This window comes from Salmo salar, chromosome ssa01, assembly GCF_905237065.1.
Source record: "Salmo salar chromosome ssa01, Ssal_v3.1, whole genome shotgun sequence".
NCBI classification, from domain to species: Eukaryota; Metazoa; Chordata; class Actinopteri; order Salmoniformes; family Salmonidae; genus Salmo; species Salmo salar.
In genome coordinates this window covers 65,308,640-65,334,030 of record NC_059442.1, presented here as the reverse complement: position 1 = coordinate 65,334,030, position 25,391 = coordinate 65,308,640, and the positions used below count along the sequence as shown (strand labels likewise).

The window sequence follows — 25,391 nt, the reverse complement described above, 5'->3', positions numbered from 1 at the left end:
CTCGAGGAGGCAGGTGAAGTGGAGGGCCAAATGTATCCCTGCCCCAGGGATTCGGAGACATATGTTCCCATAGCCATCGTCTCCTCCTGTGACAGAGGATTCACATGACTCCTGGGAAGTGCTGCGTCTACCAGGAGATTTATCGCACAATCCCCCCGTCGATGGGGTGGTAATTGAGTCGCCGCCGCCTTACAGAAGGCGAGAGCCAAATCGGCATATTCTGAGGGGATGCGCACGGTGGAGACCTGGTCTGGATTTTCTACCGTAGCCGCACCGATGGAAACTCCCACACACCTCCCTGAGCACTCTCGTGACCACCCCTTGAGAGCCCTCTGTTGCCACGAAATAGTGGGGTCATGACAGGCCAACCAGGGTAGGCCCAGCACCATGGGAAACGCAGGAGAATCAATAAGGAAGAGACTGATTCTCTCCTTGTGACCCTCCTGCATAACCATGCTTAGTGGAGCGGTGGCATCCCTAATCAGCCACGACCCTAATGGTCGACAATCTAGGGCATGCACAGGGAAGGGCATATCTACAGGAACAAGGGGGATCCCTAAACTATGAGCAAATGAACGGTCAATAAAATTCCCAGCTGCGCCTGAATCTACAAGCGCCTTATGCTGGGAATGCGGGGAAAACTCAGGAAATGTAATGAACACATACATGTGAGCAACAGGGGGCTCTGGGTGAGGCTGGTGCCGACTCACCTGGGGTGACACGATACTGCCCTGCCTGCTGCCTCGACTCCCTGAGGAACCCCCCCCAGCACCGACCAGCAGTGTGCCCTCTGCGGCCACAGATGGTGCAGGGAATGGCCCCTCCTCCGGTCGCCCTAAGTGCAGCACCTCCCAGCTCCATGGGTGTCGGAGCGGTGGTGCTGGAGGATGGAACTGACAGGCCCCGATCCGGACGTCCGCGGGTAGCCAGCAGGTTGTCCAGTCGGATGGACAGGTCCACCAGCTGGTCCAACGTGAGGGTGGTGTCACGGCAGGCCAACTCCCGACGGACGTCCTCGCGCAGACTGCACCGGTAGTGATCGATCAGGGCCCTGTCATTCCATCCCGCGCTGGCGGCCAGGGTCCGGAAGTCCAAAGCGAAATTCTGCGCGCTCCTCGTCCCCTGCCTCAGGTGGAACAGACTAGAGGTCGACCGATTAATCGGAATGTCCGATTAATTAGGGCTGATTTCAAGTTTTCATAACAATCGTAAATCGGTATTTTTGGACACCGATTTGGACGATTTATTTTTATAAGTCAGTTAAGAACACATTCTTATATCAATGACGGCCTAGGAACTAACTGCCTTGTTCAGGGGCAGAATGACAGATTTTTACCTTGTCAGCTCGGGGATTCAATCTTGCAACCTTACGGTTAACTAGTCTAACGCTCTAACCACCTGCTTTACATTGCACTCCACGAGGAGCCTGCCTGTCACGCGAATGCAGTAAGAAGCCAAGGTAAGTTGCTAGCTAGCATTAAACTTATCTTATAAAAACAATCAATCAATCATAATAACTAGTTAACTACACCTGGTTGATTATATTACTAGTTTATCTAGCCTGTCCTGCGTTGCATATAATCGCTTAGGTACACGTTGCTCCATAACCATAAACATCAATGCCTTTCTTAAAATCAATACACAAGTATATATTTTTAAACCTGCATATTTAGTTAATATTGCCTGCTAACATATTTATTTTAACTAGGTAAAATGTGTCACTTCTCTTGCAACAGAGTCAGGGTATATGCAGCAGTTTGGGCCGCCTGGCTCGTTGCGAACTGTGTGAAGACTATTTCTTCCTAACAAAGACAGCCGACTTCGCCAAACGCGGAATGATTTAACAAAAGCGCATTTGCGAAAAAAGCACAATCGTTGCACGAATGTACCTAACCATAAACATCAATGCCTTTCTTAAAATCAATACACAGAAGTATATATTTTCAAACCTGCATATTTAGCTAAAAGAAATCCAGGTTAGCAGGCAATATTAACCAGGTGAAATTGTGTCACTTCTCTTGCGTTCATTGCACTCAGTCAGGGTATATGCAACAGTTTGGGTTGCCTGGCACGTTGCGAACTAATTTGCCAGAATTTTACGTAATTATGACATAACATTTAAGGTTGTGCAATGTAACAGGAATATTTAGACTTATGGATGCCACCCGTTAGATAAAATACGGAACGGTTCTGTATTTCACTGAAAGAATAAACGTGATAGTTTCCGGATTCGACCATATTAATGACCTAAGGCTCGTATTTCTGTGTGTTATTATGTTATAATTAAGTCTCTGATTTGATAGAGCAGTCCGACTGAGCGATGGTAGGCACCAGCAGGCTCATAAGCATTCATTCAAACAGCACTTTCGTGCGTTTTGCCAGCAGCTCTTCGCAATGCTTCAAGTATTGCGCTGTTTATGACTTCAAGCCTATCACCTCCCGAGATTAGGCTGGTGTAACCGATGTGAAATGGCTAGCTAGTTAGCGGGGTGCTCGCTAATAGCGTTTCAAACGTCACTTGCTCTGCATGGGTAACGCTGCTTCAAGGGTGGCTGTTGTCGATGTGTTCCTGGTTCGAGCCCAGGCAGGAGCGAGGAAGAGGGACGGAAGCTATACTGTTACACTGGCAATACTAAAGTGCCTATAAGAACATCCAATAGTCAAAGGTATATGAAATACAAATCGTATAGAGAGAAATAGTCCTATAATTCCTATAATAAGTACAACCTAAAACTTCTTACCTGGGAATATTGAAGACTCATGTTAAAAGGAACCACCAGCTTTCATATGTTCTGAGCAAGGAACATATTGCACTTGTACTTTTTTCTCCAACACTTTGTTTTTGCATTATTTAAACCAAATTGATCATGCTTCATTATTTATTTGAGGCTAAATTGATTTTATTGATGTATTATATTAAGTTCAAATAAGTGTTCATTCAGTATTGTTGTAATTGTCATTATTACAAATAAATAAATAAAAATTGGCCGATTAAATCGGCACCGGCCTTTTTGCCCCTCCAATAATCGGTATCGGCGTTGAAAAATCATAATCGGTCGACCTCTAGAACAGACGTTCACCCGCCGCTCGACCCTCAGGCGGGTGGTCAAAAACTGCCGAAAGCTGCGGGTGAACTCTGCGTAATGGTCCAACGCCACGTCTCCTTCACTCCATACGGCGTTGGCCCACTCCAGGGCTTTGCCTGAGAGGCAGGAGATGAGGGCGGACACGCTCTCACGTCCCGAAGGAGCCGGGTGGACGGTCGCCAGGTAGAGCTCAAACTGGAGGAGGAACCCCTGGCATCCGGCAGCCGTCCCATCATACTCCCTCGGGAGCGCGAGCCGAATTCCGCTGGGACCGGGTGAAGGAGGGGTGGCCAGTCGGGCCTGCTGTAGTGGGGCTGGTGGAGGCGCTGGACGACCTCCTCCTCTCTCCCAACGATCCATCGTCTGCAGCACGCGATCCATGGCGGTGCCCAGATGTTGCAATATGGTTGCGTGTTGCTGGACACACTCCTCTATCACCACAGGGAGGGCGTCTGCTCCTGCTGACTCCATTCTTGGTGAGTTATTCTGTAATGTGGTCTGTGTGTAGCTTGTGTAGAGGAGTCAGGCGCAAGGACAACAGATGAGTAAATAAACTGAATTTATTCAAAATAGACAAATATAATACAATAAAGCGAGCCCACATAACGGACCGTCTAACATACAAACAATTACTCACAAACAAACATGGGGGAACAGAGGGTTAAATAATAAACAAGTAATTGGGGGATTGAAACCAGGTGTGTAAGACAAAACAAATGGAAAATGAAAAATGGATCGGCGATGGCTAGAAGGCCGGTGACATCGACCGCCGAACATTGCCCGAACAACGAGAGGGACCGACTTCGGCGGAAGTCGTGACAAGGTGTGCAGAGTCCTGGCACCCTTTGAGCAGGTCACTGTGGAGAGAGGTACAGTAAGCAGTTATTACTACATCATTATTTAATCCAGTATTATATATGTATATGAGCAGTAGATGAGAATGTAGTATCAGTAGACAAAACATGAACCTGAACAAATAAGTTACTGTTCTCTATTTTCAGCTATGTGACAGCCTCAAAAATGGTACTCCTGTGTAAGGGTCTGGAGCGAATCACAGCTAGCCGCCAGAGAGAAGCAAATTTAACCACAGGACATGTGACAGAGTTGATGGAGACCCTATGTTCATCAATGGACAACGTTCCACAGAATGGAACATAATCACGTGCTATCAGAAACCGCTGCACTTGACCCCAGGTTTAAGAAGTTAGCCTTCAGTGATGCCAGAGCGATTGATGAGGCTCTTCAAAAAATAACCTCAGCAGCAGGGAGGGACAGCCCCAGCGGTCAGCTGGCTCAGGCACCAGGCCAACAGGAAGAAGAGGGATTAGATGGAGCAGAAGCACCAGCAGTGCCACAAACGTCTGCTGTTTGGATGCTGTTTGACAAGAGAGTAACTGGGGATGCAGCACGAAGGAATCCCTCAGCAAATGCCATAATGGAGGTCTGATCCTGCAGATCCTCTGAGCTAGTGGAAGAACAAGGCCTCTGTCTACCCATGGCATACTAAAGTCATTACAGGGAGACTCTGCATAGTGGCCACATCCGTTCCCTCTGAGAGGGTCTTCTCGAAAATGGAACAAATAATTACTGAGAGAAGAAACCGCATCAGCCCCTCGAAAGTGAGGCAGCTTCCATTTCTGAATGCAAATCTCTCATAAAAGCAAAATATGGTCAGCATTGCTGTGTGCTGCTGGTTATAACATGGCAATAAAGAACAGAGAAAAGAGGGACCAGTTTAATGTTTTAAGTGGGATGCTGCAGTTTTGCAAAAATGTTTTTATTTTTTTAATATGTTGCAATATTCTATTATTGTCACGTTTTATTTCCTCTAGTTTGGTTAGGTCAGGGTGTGATATGGGGTGGGCAATCTAGGTTTTGGTATTTCTATGTTCCATTCTATGTTTTCTATTTCTTTGTGTTGAGCCGAGTATGGTTCCTAATCAGATGCAGTCTATCGTTGTCTCTTATTAGGAATCATACTTAGGCAGCCCTTTTTCCCTCCTTCCGTTTGGGATCTTGTTTCTGTACAGCTCAGTTTAGCCTGCGGAATGTGACGTTGTTTATTGTTTTGATTTAGTGGTCTGAGTAAAAATAAATGTATCATGAGCACTCACCACGCTGCACCTTGGTCTACTCCTTTTGACGATCATCACAATTATGCTGTTCAGATTGTATTCGTTTTGAATGGTTAGATTTATATGCACTTTGTTTATATACATTAAAATGTTATACTTTAAATGCAAATGTTTAATAGCGTCCTTTTTCATAACAAACCAATGCATTTTTAAATACATTGTGGTTAAGTATGATTTAATAATAATTGTTTTAATACCAATCATAGTCCAACTATCGCAAACTGACTTGAAAAGATATAAAACATATTTTTTTAAAGATCCGTTTGGGAGCCAAAAGAGCCGGCTCTTTTTGGTGAGTTGAGCCGAACGAGCCGGCTCACTGAAAAGATACGGAATTCCCATCACTATTCACCTCCCTAGGCCCTGAGACACTGTTGGCTATCCATTGTTTGTGTGTGTGTTGTAGGCTATGTTTGCTCTCTCTTACCAGCAGATGGCTCTGCTGATAGCCTACCGTAGTTATTGTATGATTCTCGAACAAGATAACAACGTTAATCAACCTTTAAATAAAACGGTGTAGGCTAATAATTAAGTGTGTAGCTTATGTTCAGGAATTAGTCATTGTAGGATAAATAGCTTAGAAAGGCCTAAACATAAAACAAAAACGACATATTTAGGCTACCAGAAAATCATCTAACTTTAATTCTCATCACTTGATGTGCTATGTGCCACGTGCCTTTTTATTAGGCATGTTATAACCATTAGGCCTATTACACGTATGCTAGTAGCCTACTTGTGCGATGTCACTTTAATTTAATTTCAATACGTAGGCGTGTTTACAGGAAAAACACAGAATCATAGAGAAAATTATTATCATGGAACGTCCAGCAGCTATCATCATTACGAATTGAGTGATGTAGATGATGCGCCGCTCTGCAGTGATGCTCACTCCGACCTGCCTGATGCAGATTCATGTAGCCTATGCGCCCCGTGGGACGGACCAGGTCTACTTCTCTCATAGCGACTTTTATACTACGGCATCATCGGCCGGGCAGCAAGATTAATCTTTTCCTAAGAGGTTTGCGGCATGGAAGATAGTCTTCATTTTCATATCCACATCTCATTAACACCAGCGAATAAAAACACATAGTTTTTTTTCTCAGCCAATAAACCATATAATTCCTCAAGACGCTGCGATATCACATTTCCTACATCTCTACGGTAAGAATGTATCTGCTTTGATGATGCCACTTCTTTCTATTCATATGCCAGCCTTAGCCTAGCAACCTGAGCCAAGTGAACAAATAAAAAAAACAGTTCTGAGATAGCTCTCTAATGTAGACCTATCCGATATAGCCTACCCAACCAATCATGTTTTACAATTCAATCCGTGTCAACGAGCACTGTGAATAGGCCCAGCGCATTTATATATGGCAGATTTCAAAACCTCTATTCTCATATTGTCCATGGCATATTGTGTGCAAGCTTTGAATGCAACATGAATAATTCGATATTTTGCGTACCGCAGTTCCTTAAATTAGCATGATACGAGGTTGGCGACGTCTACACTACAGTACGTACAGCAAACCCGTTCCTCTTGCGACCACCAAGAATGTTCACGAATGCATTAATTGATAACGTTTGATAACTGTGGATCTAAACCTGTTTAAATTGCACTTTTCTGTGCCTTCCGAAGCTCATATTCACCAGCAGTATCTTACACCGTCACTAAGGACAGGGTGTTGAGGTTAGCCCACCCGGTTTAGACGGAATCAGGCAGGGGCGAGGAGCAGAGAACACATTGGATATTTATTTGTAGGCTACCCAATACAGCAGCAGGTTGCCTAATGTCACAACTTTGGTTCACCCTTGACCACCTTCAATGATAGATGCTGTATGAGACATGTGCATCTTTTAAAAGTAGATATTCTAGCTGTGTACCTAAGAAATTGCTCGATACTGTAATTGGTAGGGGTGCATTAGATATGTTATCTATTGACATGGGTTTTTACAAGGGCTGGCAAACCATGCCAATATATCCTCCAAACACCACCTTCTCGGGCATTATCACTTTTATACAACGGGTTACCAACATATCAACATAATGATTGACATATTTTCATTAAAAAACGTTATTTTGATGAATTTATTCATACCATTTCATCCTTACACAAGATATATATATCCCCGACACAAATCTAGGGTTGCTATCCAAGCCAGGCTGGTCGTTAAGTATTTTTGTTCTATAGCTATGGACGTGACCCAAACGTTTCGTTCTAAATGTTCTATTGCAATGGTTATTTGGAGACATTTATTTCTAGTGACATTTATTTGGAGACATTCATAACAATTAGCTAATGATGCGATATTTCACATGGCATAGAAAATGTGCTCTCATCAGGACACTCTTCTTCAGAGGAGCTAGCGAACAACACAGCTAACCCAATCACGTCAAACCGAAGCTGGGTAGACTGCAAACTAGCTGCATTTCGTTTCTTTTCTATTGACATTTCTTTGTATATATCCATAAAAACTATGCTGATTCGTGATTTCGACTGGCTGATAAAAGCTGCCTGCCTGTATTTCTCGTCCCGACTCCCAACCCCTACATGTTCTTTACTATGGGACAGCTGGAGATCGAATTTCAATATTGAAACAATGTTGCCAATGTCAGAGCAACAGACAGCAAGGTTTATACAAAACTCTGCTATTGAAAACCAATGTCTAGTCTAAAAGAAATGGGAGATAATGGCTAGATGCTTTTTACAGTGGAGATCAACTTTATAAATTGTGTTGCTGAACTGATAGACAGACAGTGGATTGCGCAGTCAGATGGAACAGAGTAAATAGGCATTTCAACATAATAGCTTTAGCCAGTGGTAATTTGTGGAATTAGCACCGGCTAGAATGTGGTTTTAACCAATCAACGTTTAGGATTAGACCCACCCATTGTATAGTTAAGTGATAACGCCCGAGAAGCCGGTGTTTGGAGGATATATTGGCATGGGTGTTAGTCTCAGGCCTGCAAACCAGTGCCAATACGGGCATTATCACTTTTATATAACGGGTTGCCAACATATTAAAATAATGATTGACATATCTCAATTAAAAACTTTATTTTGCTGAATTTACTCATACTATTTCATCCTTCCACAAGATATAGTCCCGACACAAATCTAGGGTTGCTACCCAATACGGCTGGTCATTTATTCCATTGGTTCGGTTGCCAGAGACCGACCAAGTCGTTCAGTCTTTTTGTTCTGTATATATGAACATGACTCAGTCGTTCATTCTAAATGTTCCATTGCCATACTGGCTGGCAACGTTCTTATCCCTTGCTTGCTATTGCTACAGTGCCTTGCAAAAGTATTCATCCCCTTTGGCGTTTTTCCTATTTTGTTGTATTACAACCTGTAATTTAAATAGATTTTTATTTGGATTTCAAGTAATGGACATACACAAAATAGTCCAAATTGGTGATGTGAAATGTAAAAAAATTACTTGTTTAAAAAAAATGTTAAAAACTAAAAAGTGGTGCCTGCATATGTATTCACCCCTTTGTAATGAAGCCCCAAAATAAGATCTGGTGCAACCAATTACCTTCAGAAGTCACATAATTAGTTAAATAAAGTCCATCTGTGTGCAATCAAAGTGTCACATGATCTGTCACATGATCTCAGTATATATATACACCTGTTCTGAAAGGCCCCAGAGTCTGCAACACCACTACTTCGAACATCCCATGGAGCACCATTAAATCCATTATTAAGAAATGGAAAGAATATGACACCACAACAAACCTGCCAAGAGAGGTCCAGGCAAGGAGGGCATTAATCAGAGAGGCAACAAAGAGACCAAAGATAACCCTGAGGGAGCTGCAAAGCTCCACAGCGGAGATTGGAGTATCTATCCATAGGACCACTTTAAGCCGTACACTCCACAGAGCTGGGCTTTACGGAAGAGTGGCCAGAAAAAAAGCCATTGCTTAAAGAAAAAAAAGAAGCAAACACGTTTGGTGTTCGCCAAAAGGCATGTGGGAGACTCCCCAAACATATGGAAGAAGGTACTCTGGTCAGATGAGACTAAAATTGAGCTTTTTGGCAATCAAGGAAAACGCTATGTCTGGCGCAAATCCAACACCTCTCATCACCCCGAGAATCTCATCCCCACAGTGAAACATGGTGGTGGCAGCATCATGCTGTGGGGATATTTTTCATTGGCAGGGACTGGGAAACTGGTCAGAATTGAAGGAATCATGGATGGTGCTAAATACAGGGAAATTCTTGAGGAGAAACCTGTTTCAGTCTTCCAGAGATTTGAGACTGTTACGGAGGTTCACCTTCCAGCAGGACAACGACCCTAAGCATACTGTTAAAGCAACACTCGAGTGGTTTAAGGGGAAACATTTAAATGTCTTGGAATGGCCTAGTCAAAGCCCAGACCTCAATCAAATTGAGAATCTGTGGTATGACTTAAAGATTGCTGTACACCAGCGGAACCCATCCAACTTGATGGAGCTGGAGCAGTTTTGCCTTGAAGAATGGGCAAAAATCCCAGTGGCTAGTTATAGAGACATACCCCAAGAGACTTGCAGCTGTAATTGCTGCGAAAGGTGCTTCTACAAAGTATTGACTTTTGCATCTTGAAAGTGGTAGGCATGTTGTGTAAATCAAATGATACAACTCCCCCCAAAATCTATTTTAATTCCAGGTTGTAAGGCAACAAAATAGGAAAAATGCCAAGTGGGGTAAATACTTTCGCAAACCACTGTAGCTAGCCAACTCGGCTAATTTTCAGTCAAGTCCAACAGTGCAGACAGAATAACAACAGTAGCTGCATTTGTTTAAGCTGTTTGCTAGTGACATTTATTTATTTGGAGACATCCGTAACAATGACCTAATGAGGCACGATTTCGCCTGGCATAGAAAATGTGCTCTCTCTTTAGGACACTGTTGTTCAGGGGAGCTAGCCAACAACACAGCTAACACAATAACTTCAAACTGAAGCTGGAAAGACTGCAAACTAGCTGCACTTCGTTTCGTTTTACCTTTTTTCAATTTGCATGTCTTTGTATATATCCATAAAAATGATGCCAGCTGATTCATGATTTCGACTGGCTGAGAAAAGCTGCCTGCCTCTCTCTCGGCCCGAATCCCAAACCCTACACGTTCATTACTATGGGGACAGTTGGAGATCGAATCTGAATATTGAAACAATGTTGCAAATGTTGGAGAGATAGACAGCAAGGTTTATACAAATCTCTGCTGTTGAAAACTACATGTTTGTCTAAAAGAAATGTGAGATAATGTCTAGATGCTTTTTATAGTGGAGATCAAGTTTATAACTTCCCTGCCTGGGCTGATGAGACATTGGATTGCGCAGTGAGAGGCAACAGAGTAAAAAGGCATTTCAACGTCATAGCTTTTAACCAATCAGTGTCCATGGTTTAGACCCACCCATTGTATAAATACATTTATGTGTGCTCTTCGTTTAGGTAATGTTGATTCTCCTGTCATGTTTATAACAGGAGCCTGCATTTAACCTTTCAGACAGGTTTCTGGGGGACTGGATTGATTGAATGTGTGCTGTGTTTGTTTGCATACCTTTCTAAAATCCGATCCTCTTAACAAAGGCACATCATTGAAAGGATATACCACGTGCAACAAGTCATTTCTCTGTTTAATGTGAAGAAACCCTATTAGCCTGTATAACAGCAAATAGACTCTGAGGTACATTTGTCAGTAATTGGTCCAATATGTGACATAGGCCTAGCATTCAAATTAATCAGTATTCTCATGCATGAATTATAGATGTTATTCATTCACAATATCAGTGCTGTAATATCCTTCAGTTCTATCCCTGATCAAATGACCAAAATAAAGCTAGATAATTTTAGACTGATAAACAGATGCTTCATCCAGAAGTCGATGAATAATATATTGGCTTTTTTACAGACCTGGAGATATGTGGGATGGGATTAGATACGTGTTGCTCAAATGGAGATGATTCATTTCATGATTACTTTTTTTTCATGTCCTGATTCACATTCTGGGTAGTGGGTAATCACTTCAATAACAGTGTTTCTCAGGTTTGGCTTTTGCTTAATTGCAATTCAGTTAAAGACAGACATTTCAAACAAATGGCATAGTTTATACTGTATGTGTATTTTGTGTGTAACACACCCATGGTTGCCCAGGGTTGTTATATGAATGTCAAGATCCACTTCCGTGCTCTGACATTGTTTGCTGAAAAGATTCAGATTGCCATCTGCCTAAGGAATAATTCAATGGTTGCCATAGAAGCACAATTATATTACAGCTATAAAATCTAATCCTGCAGCCTTTACAGTCCCATCAGGTATGCAGTTGGACATCGGATGGATAAAAAGGGGAGGGAGAGATTAGATGAGAGGGAGTGGATATGGATGAATTGTCCATCTCTGAGGAGATTGAGTCTAGATAGAGGTCAATTTAGCCATTTCCCCTGCTAATCTGAAGTGGGAATTGGCTGTGAACTGTTTACCATTCCATCCATAGGGAGGACACTGGGAAGCCGTGTTCACTTCACTGTGTTTGCAAATCGCAGGAAATAAACACAAAGGCTACATTGTCCATCTTTCATTATTCATATTCTGCTTGGAGTATGCTGCAAGATTTGGGGTTTCGTTCATTAAAATCTTTGCAAGGATTGAGTTGCATAGTATTGCCAGGAAGTGTTAAAGTGGCTGGCTGATATAAAAATGTATGAAATCTCATAGAAAATGTACAGTTTATTTTGAACTGCCCTGTATACCCAAATGTGCTGATACAATCAACACGGTTTATGTTTAAACCCCTGGTAGTATGCTCCTACTTGGCTCATTTGGCATATATTGCAGACCATATGGATTGACTGACAATTGCAAACCACCCTGGTGTGTGTTCTACTAAAGCTGAGATTGAAGGGTGCATCTGAGCTTATTGCTACTATACATCTGTTTGTGAGCAGCTGGGTAATTACAATTGGGATGATGAAGTTAAGAGGCTCTAGAATGTTGTTATATTTTATTTAGTCTGCTTTGTGTCCTTGAAATAGGATGCTTAAGAAGTCTTCTGTTGCTAAGAGGCCTGCTGGAGTGAGAGAAAGTAAAATAGAGAGAGAGAAGAAGCAGAGCGACCTTGTATGCACGTGTGTGCATGCACATAGGCTAAATCTGTCCCTGGGGGAGAGGAAACATGACACATTGAAGTATCAACCTGAGTTTGCATGTTACAATGCATTAGTCACACTGGAGCAAACCAAGTTGATAAGTTATGCCTGGCCTTTCACTTCCCTGTAGTGAAAGCTGTGGGAGGAGGTTGGCTTGCCAAAAAAATACACAACAACGTTTCCTTGTAATCAGAATGATAAACTGTGTGGGAATGGAATTGCCCATGCTCCTTATATGGATTGTGGGATGTGGGACATGTCAGTTATAGTGCACTGCCTTACAAAACCTCTATCTATGTTATCATCATTGGGCCTTTGCATAAGATTACTGTAATAGACAGTTTATTGTAGCATCACAGAGAGCAAGGTCATCAACAGGATGACCACATCGACAAGTCGTGATCGACTGTTGTGTGTTGCACATCAGATATCATTCAACAACTTGATGTGTCCTGATCTGACTCAGTGGAGAGGATGTTCATTTATAGGGAATGCCAGTGGTTACAGTGAGTAGATGTTGAGGGAGAGAAGGAAGTGTCTTTTCACTTTAATGTGCCCGTCTGCAAGCTAACACAAAGAGCTGTTTCTTTAAAACTCTTAACTTAAGCAGTCATGAAACCCAGCTGTGAGAAGCTAATTTGAAACATTTGAAAAGATGACGGTGCTGCGTAGTTCTTGAATGGCATCCTAGAAACTGAAACTGTAAAGTACAGTATGTTTTATGATTCCCGTGTGGCTCAGCTGGTAGAGCATGGCACTTACAACGCCAGAGTTGTAGGGTTCGATTCGCATGCGGGACCAGTACGAAAAATGTATGCACTGGGAGAGTGTATGCTAAATTACTAAATTGTAAAATTATTATGACACTAATTACCATGTATTTCCCATCATTGTGGAATAACTAATGTTTATTTTTCAGCATGATGAACATGTGAGGAGTTCTGATAAAGTTGGACCCCACATTGTAGAGGATACGTTGAGTTGTAATTGTAATGATTATGTTTGCCAGTTCCTGGTCCCGCCTTGGCTGTGGCCTAGAAGTGTAATTTTTGGTCCCCTAAAACTCAAGGGTGGGGATCTCTGGAGCCATTGGTTGAGGTTTTCTTTGCTCTTCCGTCCACGCTCTAAATCGATCACAGTCATTTATGACATGAAATGCAATATCTGTGATGAATATGTATCTAGCATTTCAAAGGCAAAGCTCCACACATCCACCTGGCAAAACCTCCTCAAACGTCCCCACACATCCGTGTTCAGTATGTCTAGAAACCACAACTACAGATGTTAGATGTCCTGCATCCCAGAAATATATCGACATGCACGTGGAATAGCCCTTTTAACTCTTTCTGCTTAAAGATGCTTCGTAGTGGAGCAACTAGCAAGGCACTTCCCTTAAAATACAACATAATCTTATGTCATTAACTAAGAAGCCTACAATGTATTTGTAATCCAACACTGGCATTTAAAATGTCACATTATTTGGAAATATTTTCCAATCAATGTTTTGGCTGCTATGTGGAGGCTATGCATGGCTTATGCACTACTTGATGCTGTGTGTTTGTAAGTAAGTTTGAATGAATGATCAAGTCACAGATGAGTGCTACATGATGACTTCACACATAAAATCTTAATGACTGGCATATGTCCTCTCTCTTAGCCAATGGGCAAATTGAGTAATTATTCTGGCCTATAGCATGTCTACTTTACACTGTAAAACCTTTCCCTGTAATATACAGCATTATATTGACAGCAGAGTTGCCAACTAAATACTGTATGTTTTCTTTACAGCAGGGATGCTGTAAAATGATTTACAGTAAGAAAAACAGTGGTATTATACAATACAGCATTATACTGTAGCATACTGTAATCACTACAGCAACACAGCTGTATTATATAATTACAGTTGTTTGCTGGCAACTCTGCTGCCAGTATAATGCTGTAAATTTACAGTACATAATGTTACCATAATCAGGTTCATGGTACCAATGCTCTTACTGTAATATTTTTACAGTAATTGCATGGTGTTGGTGCAAGAAGGTTGGCTGCTTGGTAATGTGCTCATATATAGCATATCAAATATATATGTGGTTGTACCACCTAGCTATCTTAAGATGGATGCACTAAGTAAGTCACTCTGGATAAGAGCATATGCTAAATGACTCAAATAAAAACAAATATATTAAAAAAATGTATATATGTACCAGTCAAAAGTTTGGACAAACCTACTCATTCAAGGTTTTTTTTTATATTGTACTATTTTCTACATTCTTTAATAATAGTGAAGACATCAAAATGATGAAATAACACATGGAATCATGTAGTAATCAAAAAAGTGTTAAACAAAACAAAATATATTTGAGATTCTTCAAAGTAGCCACCCTTTGCCTTGACTAAAGCTTTGCACACTTTTGGAATTCTCTCAACCAGCTTCATGAGGTAGTCACCAGGAATGCATTTCAATTAAAAGGTGTGCCTTGTTAAAAGTTCATTTGTGGAATTTCTTTCCTTAATGCGTTTGAGCCAATCAGTTAGTTGTGTTGTGACAAAGTAGGAGTGGTATACAGAAGATAGCCCTATTTGGTAAAAGACCAAGTCCATATTATGGCAAGAACAGCTCAAATAAGCAAAGATAAATGACAGTCCATCATTACTTTAAGACATGAAGGTCAGTCAATCCGGAAAATTTGAAGAACTTTTAAAGTTTCTTGAAGTGCAGTCACAAAAACCATCAAGTGCTATGATGAAACTGGCTCTCATGAGGACCGCCACAGGAAATGAAGACCCAGAGTTACTTCTGCTGCAGAGGATACGTTCATTAGAGTTACCAGCCTCAGAAATTGCAGCCCATATAAATGCTTCACAAAGTTCAAGTAACAGACACATCTCAACATCAACTGTTCAGAGGAGACTGTGTGAATCAGGCCTTCATGGCCGAATTGCTGCAAAGAAACCACTACTAAAGGACTCCAATAATAGGAAGCGACTTGCTTGGGCCAAGACACACGAGCAATGGACATTAGACTGGTGGAAATCTGTCCTTTGGTCTGATGAGCGCAAATTTGAGATTATTGGTTCCAACCGCCGTGTCTTTGTGAGACGCAGAGTAGGTGAGTGATGATCATCACGTGTGGTTTTCACTGTGACGCATGGAGGTGTGATGGTGTGGGGGTGCTTTGCTTTTGACACTGTTTGTGATTTGTTTAGAATTCAAGGCACACTTAACCAGCATGGCTACCACAGCATTCTGCAGCGATACACCATCACATCTGGTTTGCGCTTAGTGGGACTATCATTTGTTTTTCAACAGGACAATGACCCAACACACCTCCGGGCTGTGTAAGGGCTTTTTGGCGAAGGAGAGTGATGGAGTCCTGCATCATGTTGAGAGTGTGTGTGTTTATATATATTTATATACACACTCACAGTGCCTTCGGAAAGTATTCAAACCCCTTGACTTTTTCCACATTTTGTTATTATTGTTGATTACTGCAACTCGCTGTTGGCTGGGCTCCCTGCCTGTGCCATTAAACCCCTACAACTCATCCAGAACGCCGCAGCCCGTCTGGTGTTCAACCTTCCCAAGTTCTCTCACGTCACCCCGCTCCTCCGCTCTCTCCACTGGCTTCCAGTTGATGCTCGCATCCGCTACAAGACCATGGTGATTGCCTACGGAGCTGTGAAGGGAACGGCACCTCCATACCTTCAGGCTCTGATCAGGCCCTACACCCAAACAAGGGCACTGCGTTCATCCACCTCTGGCCTGCTGGCCCCCCTTCCTCTGAGGAAGCACAGTTCCCGCTCAGCCCAGTCAAAACTGTTTGCTGCTCTGGCACCCCAATGGTGGAACAAGCTCCCTCACGACGCCAGGACAGCGGAGTCAATCACCACCTTCCGGAGACACCTGAAACCCCACCTCTTTAAGGAATACCTAGGATAGGATAAAGTAATCCTTCTAACCCCCCCCCTTAAAAGATTTAGATGCACTATTGTAAAGTGGTTGTTCCACTGGATATCATAAGGTGAATGCACCAATTTGTAAGTCGCTCTGGATAAGAGCGTCTGCTAAATGACTTAAATGTAATGTAATGTAAATGTAATGTTATGTTAGCCTTATTCTAAAAGGGATTAAAGAAAAAAAAAGTCCTCATCAATCTACACACAATACCCCATAATGACAAAGAAAAAACAGGTAAATTTTTTTGGGGCAAACTGATATCACATTTACGTAAGCATTCAGACCCTTTACTCAGTACTTTGTTGAAGCACCTTTGGCAGCGATTACAGCCTCGAGTCTTCTTGGGTATGACGCTACAATCTTGGCACATCTGTATTTGGGTAGTTTCTCCAATTAGTCTCTGCAGATCCTCTCAAGCTCTGTCAGGTTGGATGGGGAGCTTCGCTGCACAGCTATTTTCAGGTCTCTACAGACATGTTCGGGCTCTGGTTGGGCCACTCAAGGTCATTCAGAGACTTGTCCTGAAGCCACTCCTGCATTGTCTTGGCTGTGTGCTAAGGGTTGTTGTCCTGTTGGAAGGTGAACCATCACCCCAGTCTGAGGTCCTGAGCGCTCTGGAGCAGGTTTTCATCAATGATTTCTCCTGCTCCATCTTTCCCTCGATCCTGACTAGTCTCCCAATCCCTGCCGCTGAAATACATCCCCACAGCATGATGCTGCAACAACCATGCTTCACCGTAGGGATGGTATTGGCTAGGTGATCAGCGGTGCCTGGTTTCCTCCAGATGTGACGCTTGGCATTCAGGCCAAAGAGCTCAATCTTGGTTTCCTCAGACCAGAGAATCTTGTTTCTCATGGTCTGAAAGTCCTTTAGGTGCCTTTTTGCAAACTCCAAGCTGGCTGTCATTTGCCTTTTTAGAGAAGTGGTTTCCGTCTGGCCACTCTACCATAAAGGCCTGATTGGTGGAGTGCTGCAGAGATGGTTATCCTTCTGGAAGGTTCTCCAATCTTCAATGGAACTCTTTCAGTGACCATTGGGTTCTTGGTAACCTCCCTGACCAAGTCCCTTCTTCCCTGATTGCTCTAGGAAGAGTCTTGGTGGTTCCAAACTTTAAGAATGACGGAGGCCACTGTGTTGTTGAAGACCTTCAATGCTGCAGAAATGTTTTGGTACTCTTCCCGAGATCTGTGCCTCGACACAATGCTGTCTCGGAGCTCTACTGACAATTCCTTTGACCTCATGGTTTGGTTTTTGCTCTGACATGCACTGTCAACTGTGGGACCGGTGTGTGCCTTTCCAAATCATGTCCAATCAATTGAATTTACCACAGGTGGACTCCAATCAAGTTGTAGAAACATCTCAAGGATGATCAATGGAAGCAGGATGCACCTGAGCTCAATTTTGAGTATCATAGCAAATGGTCTGAATAGTTATGTAAATAAGATATTTCAGTTTTTTATTTTGAATACATTTGCTAAAATGTCTAAAAACCTGTTTTCGCTTGATGATTATGGGGTATTGTGTGTAGATGAGGAAAAACATGTATTTAATCAATTTTAAAATAAGGCTGTAATGTAACAAAATGTGGAAATAGTCAAGGGGTCTGAATTATTTCCGAATGCACTGTAGGAATTCCCACTGTAAGGATTCTAACATACATGTTAGAATCACCTTTGGAGGTGATTACAGCTGTGGGTGTTTCTCTTTAAGTCTCTAAAAGCTTTGCACACTTGGATTGTACATTATCTGCTTATTATTATTTTCAAAATGCTTCAAGCTCTGTCAAATTGGTTGTTGATCATTGCTTGACAACTATATTCAAGTCTTGCCATAGATTTTCAAGAAGATTTAAGTCAAAACTGTATCATGGCCACTCAGGAACAATCACCGTCTTCTTGGTAAGCAAATCCAGTGTAGATTTGGCTTTGGGTTTTATTGTTTATTGTTATTGTCCTTCTGAAAGGTGAATTCATCTCCCAGTGTCTGGTGGAAAGCAGACATACCATGTTTGCCTGTGCTTAGCTCCATTTGGTTCATTATTTTCCTGAAAAACTCCCTACATAGTGTACGCTTAGCGATATTCCATGTTAGGGCAATGTGACTGATCTAGCCCCAGATAATAGTTTGGTAATTGATATTCACATATTTTTTAATTGCAAGTACTGCTTTTCTTCATTCACTTCCTCGTCTGTAAATAATATCATAGTGAAGAAACGTTAGTAAAAGTCCAGTAGAAAGCTAAAGCAGCATTATCTTTCCAGCTCCAGAGATCACTCACAGGGCCATTTCTGCCGGGATACACTATGATTCATATTTGACTGACAGCTTCTCTAATGTGATTTGTTTGTGCATGACCTGGTCAGGGGGTGGGGCTGTGCCATCAGTGACGGTCCTGTGTCAGTGTGGGGCTCCTGTGACTGTATCTGCTGGACTCTTGCAGGCTACTTTGCACAGCATGGTGATCAAGGGTTGAGGGAAATGTTTTATCATGTTTAGCCTTGCTTGTTATTGTGCAATTGTTCATCTACAATCCAGTTTTTCACATTCTTGGATTACAAGTACGGAGTGCAGTTGTAATAACTTTACTATATTTTGTGACTTTCAGTGCTGTTGTACTTGTTTGAAAGTCACTCATTTATCATTAGGCAATGCTCTTTAGGTCATTGTGTTGCCATCACAAAAACAACTCCCAAAAAGTAAACTCACACCCATCTTTCTCCGTGGGGGTCCAGGTAGATTATGTATGCTCTGGCTGTCCTTGGCTGAGCCATACCATAATCCAGAGAATTTTTTCATTGTTTGTCATGGTATCGAAACAGACAGACACAATAGACACAAAATGTTGTACTGTGTCTACTAAATCATCAGGGAATAGATTATGACCTCCTTGTGATTTGTATGTTGTAGTCTCATCAGTAAACTGGTGTAGTTAAAATATGGGCTGAATGGACACTGCTTCAATTAGTCAAATGTATACTTCAGCCCAAAAAATTTATTACATTAGGAACATGTGAATTTATTAGTTTGTATATTTTTGTTGCTGTGAAACAGTGCACCTAGATGCATTCAGGGTCAATCCACTTAAAACCCTTTTAATAATATAAAGTAATTTATATGTTGGCATACACGAAAGATGGCAAACAGCTTCCATATGTTGCGTGGGTAAATATATGCTTAATTTGACTCAATCAAATCAAGTAAACTAGGGATGCACCGATATGACATTTTTGTCCGATACCGATATCCAATATTTTCCTTGCCATAGAAAACCTGATTACGATAACCGATATTTAACATTTTTGTGGCCTTTTAAGCATTCTAGTACAGTTAAATACTTAACACACACACATCTCAGTGCAAGAGGCATCACTACAGTCCCTGGTTCAAATCTGGGCTGTATCACATCCAGCCGTGATTGGGAGTCCCATAGGGCAGCGCACAATTGGCCCAGCGTTGTCCGGGTTTGGTCGTCATTGTAAATAATAATTTGTTCTTAACTGTCTTGCCTTGTTAAATAAAGGTTACACACACCACAGACACACACCAAACCACACTGACCAAAAAGTTATTTTGTTGGCATTTACGTATGTCTCCATTACCAGTAAAACGTAATCAAAACCTATTTCTTTCACTTACTTGCTGTGCTGTTTCGTTGTTCATTTGTTCAGTCTCAACCAGGATTTCATCATACATGTCAACCATTGAAGTTTCAGCTCTGTCTGTCCGTGGCCTCTCTTCCTCAGTGCGCACTGTCACTGTGTCCGTTTCCATCTTGTCCAGCTGTGTAGTGTACAATATGTAACACTTCACGTAAACCCTGTTTCTTGTCTGCATCGAAGTAGCGGTCCTTGTACCTAGCATCAAGCATGGTGGCGACACAGTAAAGAGGCTCAGAGAGAAAACCACCAAAACACTTGTTCACAGCCTCGAGTACTTTTGTAAGTTTTAACCCCACGGTGTGTGTCGACAGTTTTGTTGAGCAGGCGTTTCAATGCCATGACAGAGGGTATCACATCTGCTGCAGACGCAGTTGTCGTGTCTCTGACTATGATTAAATGGTATGACATGCTATTTTATCAAATCAATTACCTAACGTTTAATTGATTACGTGATTTAATTAAACCATGCAACAATTAAGCCATTAATAACCTGGGGCACCACGGAAGCATTAATTTTATATAGCTCGGTTATCTCCCAAATCCACTCTCTTAAAGATCTGAAGATCTTTACTATCAATAGCAGTCAATTGTTAATCGTCACCTTATTCAGTCTCATTCTGATTGTCGTAAGTACTTGGTTATCTGAACGAACCCTAGCTAATAAGTTGAATCAGCAATACACAAATTGGCTTAATTATTTATTTACTAAATACCTAAATAATCACACAGAATTACATATATACACAGGAAAGATCATACATCGATTACTAATCATGTCATGAAAAGCCCCTAGTGCTAACCCGATATGACGGCTGGTTACACAAAGGAAGGGGGTTGGGTTTGAATGAAAGAGTGGGAAGACTGAGGGACAAAGGGAATGGGTCTTTATCGGACCTTGAGAAGCTATGCTACCGTAAATACAGAATCTTATGCCTTCTAATAACCACTTATTCGGAAAATGAAAATGCAAGATATATTTACACTGAGCTGCGCTTCGATATGGGTCGAAGATGGAAGACTGCTTACCCAGCAGAGATCGTCATTGTCCTTTGAAGAATCTTTCTGATCGTAGTGTTATAGAGCGGATACGTTAAAGTACCCTGTCATTATTAGGAGATTGTCTGTCCTTTCCTAAGCCACGTACGTTTTCAGCTGCAGCTGATAACGCGACGTCTAGGAGGTATCACTTCTTATTTAGTGAATAATCGTTCAAAGTTCATACCAAGTTGCCACAATCAGATCACAGTGTATTCTGGCTGTTCTAGTCGAAAGTCCTAACATTTCTGGAACTAAATGTTAAGTTGTAGTTGAAATTAGCCCTTTAAATGAATGGACACCAGTCCTCACGTCATCAGGAACTATGGTTGACTTCCGTCAACGGGCTTTTGTATTGGGGGAGAGAAGGGCGTGTTTCATAGTTCTCAACCAATGTCTGTTCTCTTGGGTGTGGCCACTGAGTGAGCATAGTGTACTTATGAAAACAATTCTCTCATTTAGAAGCTAAAATTATATTTAATCTTTTCACAAATAGTTTCATATTTAAAATTTAAATTGCACAACAATTCCATGTGAATCTGATAACTAGAATGTGTAGACTTTCCAAGATACAAGTTATGTCATTCTATCATCAGATATAATGTCCCAGACACCAACTGATCTGACATCATATTCTTTAAGTACCAACTGACACTTTCAACTGCTTGAGAAAGGGAAATATTGTTCTATTCCCCAACCTTTTGATGTTACCATACTCTCTCAATGTTAACAAAGGGCTTTCCAAGAGCCTATTCTGTAGATTGGAGAAAAAAGGGGGAAAGGTATTTATGGGGGGATCATAAACCTCACCCAACAGGGCAACGTCATGACACAGTTGATTAGCTTATTTCTCTAATCAGTTGTTTGAATGGCGCTAGGAGTGTGTTCATGTTTCCAAGTTTCAAACATCTCAAATGCCATTGAAATGGCAGCAGCGGAATGAGAACCAGCACATTCTTGAGCATGCAATACGGCTTTCCTCAGTACGAAATCCTCGTCGACCCACTGTGTTGTCATACTCAGCATGCTCATTGAGCTGACATCGCTGGTCCAAATGTCAGTCGTGAAGCTAATAGCAGTGACACCCATAGCAAGTGGCTCATAGATGTGCATTTCAACAATACTGTGTAAGTCCGGTAGGGCAACATCTGAAAAATAGCGCCTACTTGGTAGTGTGTACCGGGGCTCGAGGTGCTCGACCAATCGGCAAAAGCCAACATCATCCACAACAGAGAACTGTTGATTGTCAAGGGCAATGAATTCCATTATCTGGTGTTAATGGATTTTGTCTTTGAGTTGTCTTGCTGAAATGTTCTTACTCTTTCAAATGACTGCTCGACTTGGACTTGTTTAGTTGTTGGAAGTGTGCGCTTAGTATGTCTCTGCTTTTGTTATGTGTAGCTCTGTATTTTTCGTGGTGTCATTATGTCATCTAACTACGTTATATACAGTTGAAGTCGGAAGTTTACATACACTTAGGTTGGAGTCATTAAAACTCGTTTTTCAACCACTCCACAAGTTTCTTGTTAACAAAATATAGTTTTGGCAAGTCGGTTAGGACATCTACTTTGTGCATGACACAAGTCATTTTTCCAACAATTGTTTACAGACAGATTATTTCACTTATTATTCACTGTATCACAATTCCAGCGGGTCAGAAGTTTACATACACTAAGTTGACTGTACAGCTTGGAAAATTCCAGAAAATTATGTCATGTCTTTAGAAGCTTCTGATAGGCTAATTGACATCATTTGAGTCAATTGGAGGTGTACCTGTGAATGTATTTCAAGGCCTACCTTCAAACTCAGTGCCTCTTTGCTTGACATCATGGTAAAATCAAAAGAAATCAGCCAAGACCTCAGAAAAAGACCTCCAAGTCTGGTTCATCCTTGGGAGCAATTTCCAAACACCTGAAGGTACCACGTTCATCTGTACAAACAATAGTACGCAAGTATAAACACCATGGGACCACGCAGCCGTCATATCGCTCAGGAAGGAGATGCCTTCTGTCTCCTAGAGATGAACGTACTTTGGTGTGAAAAGTGCCAATCAATCCCAGATCAACAGCAAAGGACCTTGTGAAGAGGTTGGAGGAAATGGGTACAAAAGTATCTATATCCACAGTAAAACGAGTCCTATATCGACATAACCTGAAAGGCCGCTCAGCAAGGAAGAAGCCACTGCTCCAAAACCGCCATAAAAAAGCCAGACTACGGTTTACAACTGCACTTGCGGACAAAGATCGTACTTTTTGGAGAAATGTCCTCTGGTCTGATGAAACAAAAATATAACTGTTTGGCCATAATGACCATCGTTATGTTTGGAGGGAAAAGGGGGACGCTTGCAAGCCGAAGAACACCATCAGTATCATGTTGTGGGGGTGCTTTGCTGCAGGAGGGACTGTTGCACTTCACAAAATAGATGGCATCATGAGGGAGGAAAATTATGTGGATATATTGAAGCAAGATCTCAACACATCAGTCAGGAAGTTAATGCTTGGTCGCAAATTGGTCTTCCAAATGGACAATGACCCCAAGCATACTTCCAAAGTTGTGGAAAAATGGCTTAAGGACAACAAAGTCAAGGTATTGGAGTGGCCATCACAAAGCCCTGACCTCAGTCCTATAGAAAATATATGGGCGGAACTGAAAAAGCGTGTGCGAGCAAGGAGGCCTACAAACCTGACTCAGTTACACCAGCTCTGTCAGGAGGAATGGGCCAAAATTCACCCAACTTATTTTGGGAAGCTTGTGGAAGGCTACCCGAAACGTTTGTCCCAAGTTAAAGAATTTAAAGGCAATTCTACCAAATACTAATTGAGTGTATGTAAACTTCTGACCGACTGGGAATGTGATGAAAGAAATAAAAGCTGAAATACATCATGCTCTCTACTATTATTCTGACATTTCACATTCTTAAAATAAAGTGGTGATCCTAGCTTACGTAAGACAGGGAATTTTTACTAGGATTTTAAATGTCAGGAATTGTGAAAAACAGAGTTAAAATGTATTTGGCTAAGGTGTATGTAAACTTCCGACTTCAACTGTAGCTATGCACGTCAGCTTTGACATCGGTATTGCACATCGGCTTTGAACTAGACATTGGGCCGATGCCGATGTTGGCATTTTTAGTTAATATCATCCGTTTCCGATATACTAACCGATATATCGTGCATCCCTAAGTAAGCCAATGAACAGTGAAAGTCATGTACTGTCAACAGGGATAAGTAACTGTTTGTATGATATGTGTCAGCAGTTTTAGAATATGATCATTATCATGTAACCCAATAGAAGCTCCTTATCTGTCCCAGGTTCTCGTCCATTATTTCTAATCAGAGGAAACTGACATTGCACAATAGTTCTTCCCTTTTTCCTGGAGGCCCTATTTTCCCATCACAGCTCTGTGTGAGAGGGCTTCTCCAGCTAAGTTCACTGACTCACCTCTGCTTTGTCTCAGTGGCCGGGTGCTAACAATCTGGCTTTGTGTTTCCACTTGTGGGTAGAGGAACTCTGGGGCTGGGAGAGCGAGAGGGAGCGAGTAAGCACTCAGAGCCATGCTTTTTCCTTCGTACACTGCTAGAGCCATAGAGTAACGCCACAGTTAATGCTTTGTTTTGGGTGCTCAGATTCCAAAATGCAACAATGTGTAGCAATACTTAGTCGTTTAGACCACAATGGAATGAAACACAGCCAATTTCAAATATGTACAGAACTGGATGTGTTTCGTGTAGATTCCATAATAAAAACAGTATTGTGTATGTGTTTGGCTTGGCTGTCATGTAAAACATTTTAAGTATTCAATGTTTCTATTGTTGAGAAATAGCGTAACTGATTGTCTATTCCTCACTCTGTTCTGAAATTCTGCCGTGGGTGGGATTAGATTGCATGCTTAGCGATTTAATAGCTCTTGAAATGTTCATATTTTGCTTTGCCACACTGTGTGGGCTAGAACAAAGGGGTTTGTCTCAGTGCAGACAAAGAAACAGAATAACACACACACACACACACACACACTCGTGACTGTGAACACTACACCCCTTCTCTTTCTTTCTCTCTTTTTCTCTCTCTATCCTCGACCCTCCCTTCTCTCACCCACACAGTCTAGCATAGTACAATCTCTCTCTACGGTACAGTTCACTCAATCAGACACCCATTCCTGGTGTACACAGGAAGTAGCTTTATAGTTTGTTCATCTCTTTTATAAAGACTTTTCCTCTGAGTCAGGCCCAAACAATGAGCAAGAGAAAAATGTATTTTGACTAACAAGCAGAGTGGAGTCCAGGTCATGACTGTATTCATTGAATTCCCTGGTCTTTTTGAAGCTATTTTGAATGTACTATATCTGGGGGTGTCACCATAGTAAGGAGGCAATGAGGTTTTCTATAGCCACTT

The 25,391-nt window shown here is 41.8% G+C and overlaps 1 protein-coding gene across 2 annotated transcripts in view; it reads left to right on the top strand.

Moving 5' to 3' along the window:
- Window positions 1-6,048: 6,048 nt before the first annotated feature.
- Window positions 6,049-25,391, top strand: part of LOC106607391 (receptor-type tyrosine-protein phosphatase epsilon) — a 63,393-nt gene continuing 44,050 nt past the window's right edge. Inside the window, exon 1 of one of the 2 annotated variants that reach the window (XM_014204316.2) lies at window positions 6,049-6,382. The gene's annotated coding sequence lies outside the window, so the exon portion shown is untranslated. Of the gene's footprint in view, window positions 6,383-25,140; window positions 25,282-25,391 lie in introns of those variants that run through there. The other variant, XM_014204321.2, reaches the window with a different exon arrangement.